General features: G+C 47.8%; 1 pseudogene; it reads right to left on the reverse strand.

The window, feature by feature from the left end:
- Window positions 1–6212: 6212 nt before the first annotated feature.
- On the reverse strand, window positions 6213–7129 carry LOC119921872 (annotated as a pseudogene).
- Window positions 7130–7412: the final 283 nt, after the last annotated feature.

Consider the following 7412-nt stretch of genomic DNA (forward strand, 5'->3'; position numbering starts at 1 on the left):
GGTTCAGGGAATGACGCATCCAGCTGACAGCAGACCGTGCTTCTGAAGGTTTAGCGCTGATTCATTCATTCAATCATATTTATTGAGCGCTTACTGTGTGCAGAGCACTGTACTAAGCGCTTGGGAAGTACACGTTGGCAACATATAGAGATGGTCCCTACCCAACAATGAGTATTTGTTATGCACTTACTGCGAGCCAGGCATAAAGTTAGGTACACAGGTGCTTTGAGGTTGGAATGTGTTTAGATACACAGCGGGTACAGGCTTAAGTACATAGGTGATGCAGTAGGGAGGGAAAGGGGGTGATGAGAGATTAGTCTGGGAAGACGTCTTGGAAGAGGTGATCTTAGGATGCCAGATGGGAAGGAAGAGGGAGTTCCAGGGAGTAACATTAACAGGGTTTCAACTCAACCTTCTAGACAACGCAGTGTGACTTACTGGGAAGAGCCTAAATTTGGGTGCCTAATCCCGGCTCTGCCACTTGCTTGTCGTGTGACCTTCGCAAGTCAATTTACTTAGAGAAGCAGCATGGTTTAGTGGATTCAGTTCTCTGCACATAGTAAGCGCTCAATAAATACCATTGATCGATTGGTTGGTGTAAAGCAGAATACCGATAAATTTAAATTCAGCTAACTTTCCGAAATTGGACTGATTTCTGCAACTGAAACCGTATGAGCCTTTAGCCCATTTCACAGCTAGGCCATATCATTCTTAAGGGAAACGGACACATAGACACAAATTTTTTCATACTTATTACTGCAATATTCTGCCTAATTCTCCACAAACGTCTACATACACACGCATAAATACACATACACACACATGCCTTTAGCTTTTTTCTGTAGAAGACTGGACACGTTCTACTTTGATCTGCCTCTTTTCTAGACTGTAAAGTCGATCATCATCATCATCATCAATCGTATTTATTGAGCGCTTACTGTGTGCAGAGCACTGTACTAAGCGCTTGGGAAGTACAAATTGGCAACATATAGAGACAGTCCCTACCCAACAGTGGGCTCACAGTCTAAAAGGGGGAGACAGAGAACAAAACCAAACATACTAACAAAATAAAATAAATAGAATAGATATGTACAAATAAAATAAATGAATAAATAGAGTAATAAATATGTACAAACATATATACATATGTACAGGTGCTGTGGGGAAGGGAAGGAGGTAAGATAGGGAGGATGGAGAGGGGGACGATGGGGAGAGGAAGGGGCTCAGTCTGGGAAGGCCTCCTGGAGGAGGTGAGCTCTCAGTAGGGCCTTGAAGGGAGGAAGAGAGCTAGCTTGGCGGATGGGCAGAGGGAGGGCATTCCAGGCCCGGGGGATGACGTGGGCCGGGGGTCGATGGAGGGACAGGCGAGAGCGAGGTGCGGTGAGGAGATTAGCGGTGGAGGAGCGGAGGGTGCGGGCTGGGCTGTAGAAGGAGAGAAGGGAGGTGAGGTAGGAGGGGGCGAGGTGATGGACAGCCTTGAAGCCGAGGGTGAGGAGTTTCTGCCTGATGCGAAGATTGATTGGTAGCCACTGGAGATTTTTGAGGAGGGGAGTGATATGCCCAGAGAGTTTCTGGACAAAGATAATCCGGGCAGCAGCATGAAGTAGGGATCGAAGTGGAGAGAGACACGAGGATGGGAGATCAGAGAGAAGGCTGATGCAGTAGTCCAGACGGGATAGGATGAGTGCTTAAATGAGCAGGGTAGCGGTTGGGATGGAGAGGAAAGGGCGGATCTTGGCAATGTTGTGGAGCTGAGACCGGCAAGTTTTGGTCACGGCATGGATGTGAGGGGTGAATGAGAGAGCGGAGTCGAGGAAGACACCAAGGTTGCGGGCTTGTGAGACGGGAAGGATGGTAGTGCCGTCAACAGAGATGGGAAAGTCAGGGAGAGGGCAAGGTTTGGGAAGGAAGACAAGGAGTTCAGTCTTCGACATGTTGAGCTTTAGGTGGCGGGCGGACATCCAAATGGAGATGTCCTGAAGGCAGGAGGAGATGCGAGCCTGGAGAGAGGGGGAGAGAGCAGGGGCAGAGATGTAGATCTGGGTGTCATCAGCGTAGAGATGATAGTTGAAGCCGTGGGAGCGAATGAGGTCACCAAGGGAGTGCGTGTAGATCGAGAACAGAAGGGGACCAAGCACTGAACCTTGGGGAACCCCCAGAGTAAGAGGATGGGAGGGGGAGGAGGAGCCTGCAAAAGAGACTGAGAAAGAACGACCGGAGAGGTAAGAGGAGAACCAGGAGAGGACGGAGTCTGTGAAGCCAAGGTCAGATAGCGTGTTGAGAAGAAGGGGGTGGTCCACAGTGTCAAAGGCATCTGAGAGGTCGAGGAGGATTAGGACAGAGTATGAGCCGTTGTATTTGGCAAGCAGGAGGTCACTGGTGACCTTTGAGAGGGCAGTTTCCGTGGAATGTAGGGGACGGAAGCCAGACTGGAGGGGGTCGAGGAGAGAGTTGTTGTTGAGGAATTCGAGGCAGCGAGTGTAGAAAACTCGTTCAAGGAGTTTGGAAAGGAATGGTAGGAGGGATATGGGGCGATAACTAGAAGGTGAGGTGGGGTCAAGAGAGGGGTTTTTTTAGGATGGGAGGGACATGGGCATGTTTGAAGGCAGAGGGGAAGGAACCAGTGGAGAGTGAGCGGTTGAAGATGTGGGCAGGGAATGTTTCTACCAACTCTGTTACATGGTACTCTTCCAAGCGCTTTAGTCTGGTCCTCTGCACACAATTAAGCGTTCAATAAATAGCACTGATTGATAGCTTAATGTCTTTTCCCCCTTCTAGGCTTTAAGCAGGAAACGCATCTACCAGCTATGTTGTATTGCGCTCTCCCAAGACCTTAGTACACGGCACTACACATAGTAAGTCGTCCATAAATAATTAATTAATTAATTAATTAATGTCTGTCTCCCCCTCTGGAATGTAAGGTCCCGGTGGGCAGGGAACGTTTCAGTCAAAACTGTTTTATTGTGCTCTGAGAAGCAGCGTGACCTAGTGGAAAGAGCCCGGGCTTGGAGGTCAGTGGACGCATATTCTAATCCCGAGTCTTCCACTTGTCAGCTGTGTGACATTACGCAAGCCACTTCATTTTTCTGTGCCTCAGTTACTTCAACTACAAAATGGTGATTAAGAATTTGAGCCCCATGTGGGACAACCTGATTACCTCGTATATAACCAAGTGCTTAGAACAGTGCTTGGCACATAGTAAGTGCTTAACAAATACCATAATTACTATTATTATTACTATTATCATTATCTTTAATGCAGTGTTCTGTAAGCAGTAAGCAAGCACTCGATAAATATGACAGATGGGCTTTGGACAGGGAATAATAATTACGGCATTTATTAAGTGCTTACTATTTGCCAAGCACTGTTCTAAGCGCTGGGGGAGATACAAGGTGATCAGGTTGTCCAACATGGGCCTCACAGTCTTAATCCCCATTTTACGGATGAGGTAACTGAGGCATAGAGAAGTTAAGTGACTTGCCCAAAGTCACAAAGCAGAGAAGTGGTGGAGCCGGGATTAGTACCCACGACCTCTGACTCCCAAACCGGGGCTCTTTCCACTAATCCAAGTTGTGTCTATCAGATCTGCTGTATCGTACTCTTTCCAGTGCTTAGTACAGTGCTTTGAACACACTAAGTGCTCAATAAATATTTCTGATTGATTCAGTTTTGGGTAAGCTCCTCCTTTCTCCATTCCTTCAACTGTATCTATTAAATGCTTATTGTGTGCAAAGAAAGCACTGTATTAAGTGCTTGGGAGAGTACAATAGAATAAAAAAACCAGGCACATTCCCTGCCCACACCGAAATTACAGTCTGGAAATAGAAATAGATAAATGACAGATATGTACACAAATGCTGTGGGTCTGGCAGTAGTGGATGAATAAACGGAGCAAGTCAGGGCCACACAGACAGGAGTGGGAGAAGAATTCTCAAATGCGGGAATCATCGCTGAACTCCAAAGGAAGATTCATTTCCGTTAGCAAGTCCCTTAGCTGCTCTGGGCCTCAGTTTCCCCATCTGTAAAAAAAGGCCTTGAATATCCATTTTCTCTCCCCTCAGACTGCAAGTTCCAAGGGGGACTATGTCTTATCTGATTGTATAGCACTTCCACCAGGGCTTTGCAGCCTAAGAGCTTAAGGATGGCACAATATTATTACTATTACATCCACAGGATTTCTCCGTGGTTTGAGTTTTCAGACGCCAAAGGACTTCTGACCTTGTTGTGATGGATTCCCAACTAGCGTGACCGACGTTATTCCGATACTGCCCTGGAGAAAATAAAACGATCAAAAACAGCTACTGAGAGTGGGTGCCCTAGATTCTTTCCTGGCACTCAGTAAATACTACTATTGAATAGATATAATTCATCCATTTTTCTCGGGTGAGAATTTGATGGTAAATGGTGGCCCCCCTCCCCGTAACAATGCCATTATTATTATGAATAAAGGTACGGTGGTTATTATGCACTTACTACGTGTCAAGTGCCGTTCTAAGAGCTGGGGTGAATCGGTAAAGCAGCGCCGCTTAGTGGAAAGAGCAAGGGTTTGAGAGTCAGTGGTCATGGGTTGTAATTCCGACTCTGCCACTTGTCAGCTGTGTGACTTTGTGCAGTCACTTAACTTCTCTGTGTCTCAGTTCCCTCGTCTGTAAATTGGGGATTCCGAGTCTAAAGGGGAGGGAGAACAAGTACTGTACTGAAATCGCCATTTTACAGCTGAGGCAGAGGTCGTGGATTCTAATTCCGACTCTGCGACTTGTCAGCTGTGTGACTTTGGGAAGTCACTTAACTTTTCTGTGTCTCGGTTGCATGATCTGTAAAATGGGAATTAAGGCTGTGAGTCCCACGTGGGACAACCTGATAACCTTATATCTACCGCAGCGCTTAGAACGGTGCTTCTGAGGCACAGAGAAGTGAAGTGACTTGTCCAAGTTCACACAGTAGATATGTGGTGGAGCGGAGATTAGAACCCAGGTACTACTGACTTCAGGACCGTTCCCTACCCACTAAGCCAAGTTGTGCCTACCAGCCTCTTTTGATTGTACTCTCCCAAGAGCGTAGAACAGTGCTCTGCACACGGTACGTCTTCAATAAATACCATTGTTTAGTGGCCTTGGGAAGTCGCTAACTTCTATGTGACTCAGTTTCTTCATCCTTAAAATAGGGATTAAGGCTGTACACCCTACGTGGGACAGGGACTGTGTCTGACCTGATTATCTTGGATCTGTCCCATCACTTAGTATCACAACCGGCACATCAATCAGTCATCGAGCCATTACTGTGCGCAGAGCACTGTACAAAGTGCTTGAGAGAGTACAAACGTAACAATGATAATAATAATAACATTTATTACGTGCTTACTATGTGCAAAGCACTATTCCAAGTTCTGGGGAGGTTACAAGGTGATCAGATTGTCCTACATGGGGCTCACAGTCTTAATCCCCATTTTACAGATGAGGTAACTGAGGCACAGAGAAATTGAGTGACTTGCCCAAAGTCACACAGCTGACGATTGGCAGAGCCGGGATTTGAACGCATGACCTCTTATTCCAACGCCCGTGCTCTTTCCACTGAGACATGCGTAGCAATGTAAGAAGTGGTAGACACATTCCCTGCCCAGTCTACAGGCAAGCAGGCCTCTAACAATGATCATTAAAAAAACCCAAACAAAAAAGGTGAAGAACTTGATGCCCATTTTCCAGGCACAGAGAGGCTAAGTGACTGTCCCAAGGTCACACAGCAGACCAGTGACAGTGGAAGAGCCGGGACTCCTGGCTCCCAGACCCAAGTTCTTTTCCATGAGGCATGTTAGGAATCAATCAATCCGCGGTATTTATTGAGCGCTTATTGTGGGAAGAGCACTGTACTAAGCGACGGAGAGAGGGAACGAATCACCTAGCTCAGAACGGGAGCTGTACACCTACCCCAAGTGGGTGGCCTAGTTATGAACACATTTATTCACTCATGAAAATTATTAATATTTATAAATAAGCAAATTTATTTATTTATATTGTGTGTCTCTCCCTGTAGCTCACTATGGGCTGAAAATGTGCCTACCAATTCTGTTATATTGTTATAGCATACTCTCCCAAGCGCTTATTCCAGTGTTCTGCACACAGTAAGCGCTCAATAAATACGATTCAATGAATGAATGAATGAATGAATGCTCTGCTCACAGTAAGCATTCAATGAATGCCATGGATCGGTTGACCCTAGGAGGGGTCCGTGAGGGAAACGGGAGATTGCCTTTTCCATAGTGAACCAATCCTCAAGACACTGTGAATGATCAGGAAGGGGCTCATGGCTGAAAAGGTGAAAGCCAACAGCATGTGGCTACTGATCGACAGGGAGGACTTCTCTCTCATGTTCAATAAGACACTCAGCATGATCGAATGTCGCCCGTAGAGGAGGACGTAGAGGGTGACCAGGGCAACGACCCTCATGGCTGCCCTGACCTCGGGAATCGCCCCGGGGGACCGTTCGGGCCCGAGGACGTGGCAGACTGCTGGTGGTGCCTGTGCAGGACAACCACCATGTAGCCGCTGGCCATGCCTACGAGCTCCACGAAGAACAGGTCGCGGAGGGAGAACGTGACAGCGATGGGCAGGTCGGTTTCTTCGCTGTCACAGATTTATTGCAATATTTCAGGGCCAGCATGAGTCGAAAGCTGCTGCTGTTTTGGGGACCTCTCATGTTCATTACTGTATCGAAATCTACCATCATATCGAGGCTCCAGGACAGGATGCAGGAAGGGACGACACACCCAGGTAACCTGGCTTTGATCCAGGGTTCCGGGGCTGATGGTGACAGCCTGGAAGAAGCTCAGGAGGCAGGTGCCGCAGATGGCTAGGCCCCGGTCCACGTGGTACATGTACAAGAATATTCGACATCTGAGTTCGTCCAGGAAATTTCTTCGCCCCCACGCCGACAGGGTCTCTGGGATCCCGTTGGTCAGGAGCGTGATGGCGTTGGCCAGCGTCACCTGGGCGAGAATCATATCTGGGGCGCTGAGCTTGGGTCTGACGGAGACCACGCAGGTATAGAACACGAAGAGGAATCCGTTCGCTGAGAGGCCGGCGATGAGCTGGAGGAAATTGGCCATCCCGAAAGCCATTTCGGTGGCGTTCATGCTCTGGAGCTTCCAGATGGGATTAGATGGTTCTTTCTGGAGGGCGATCTGGGCTGGGGGAGAGAGATGAAGGGAAGCCGAGCAGTAGAGAAACAGAAGAGAGAGCGAAAGCAGGGCACCTTTCCAAGAGTTTGTCTCTTGTGCCCCTTATAGGACACATCACAGTGTTATGCATAGAATAAGCGCTCAATAAATACAGATGATTGAGAAATAGTGTGGCCTAATGGATAGAGCACCGGCCTGGAAGTCAGAAGGACGTGAGTTCTAATCCCGGCTCTGCCAC

Source organism: Tachyglossus aculeatus, unplaced genomic scaffold (assembly GCF_015852505.1).
Source record: "Tachyglossus aculeatus isolate mTacAcu1 unplaced genomic scaffold, mTacAcu1.pri SUPER_32, whole genome shotgun sequence".
Classification (NCBI taxonomy): domain Eukaryota; kingdom Metazoa; phylum Chordata; class Mammalia; order Monotremata; family Tachyglossidae; genus Tachyglossus; species Tachyglossus aculeatus.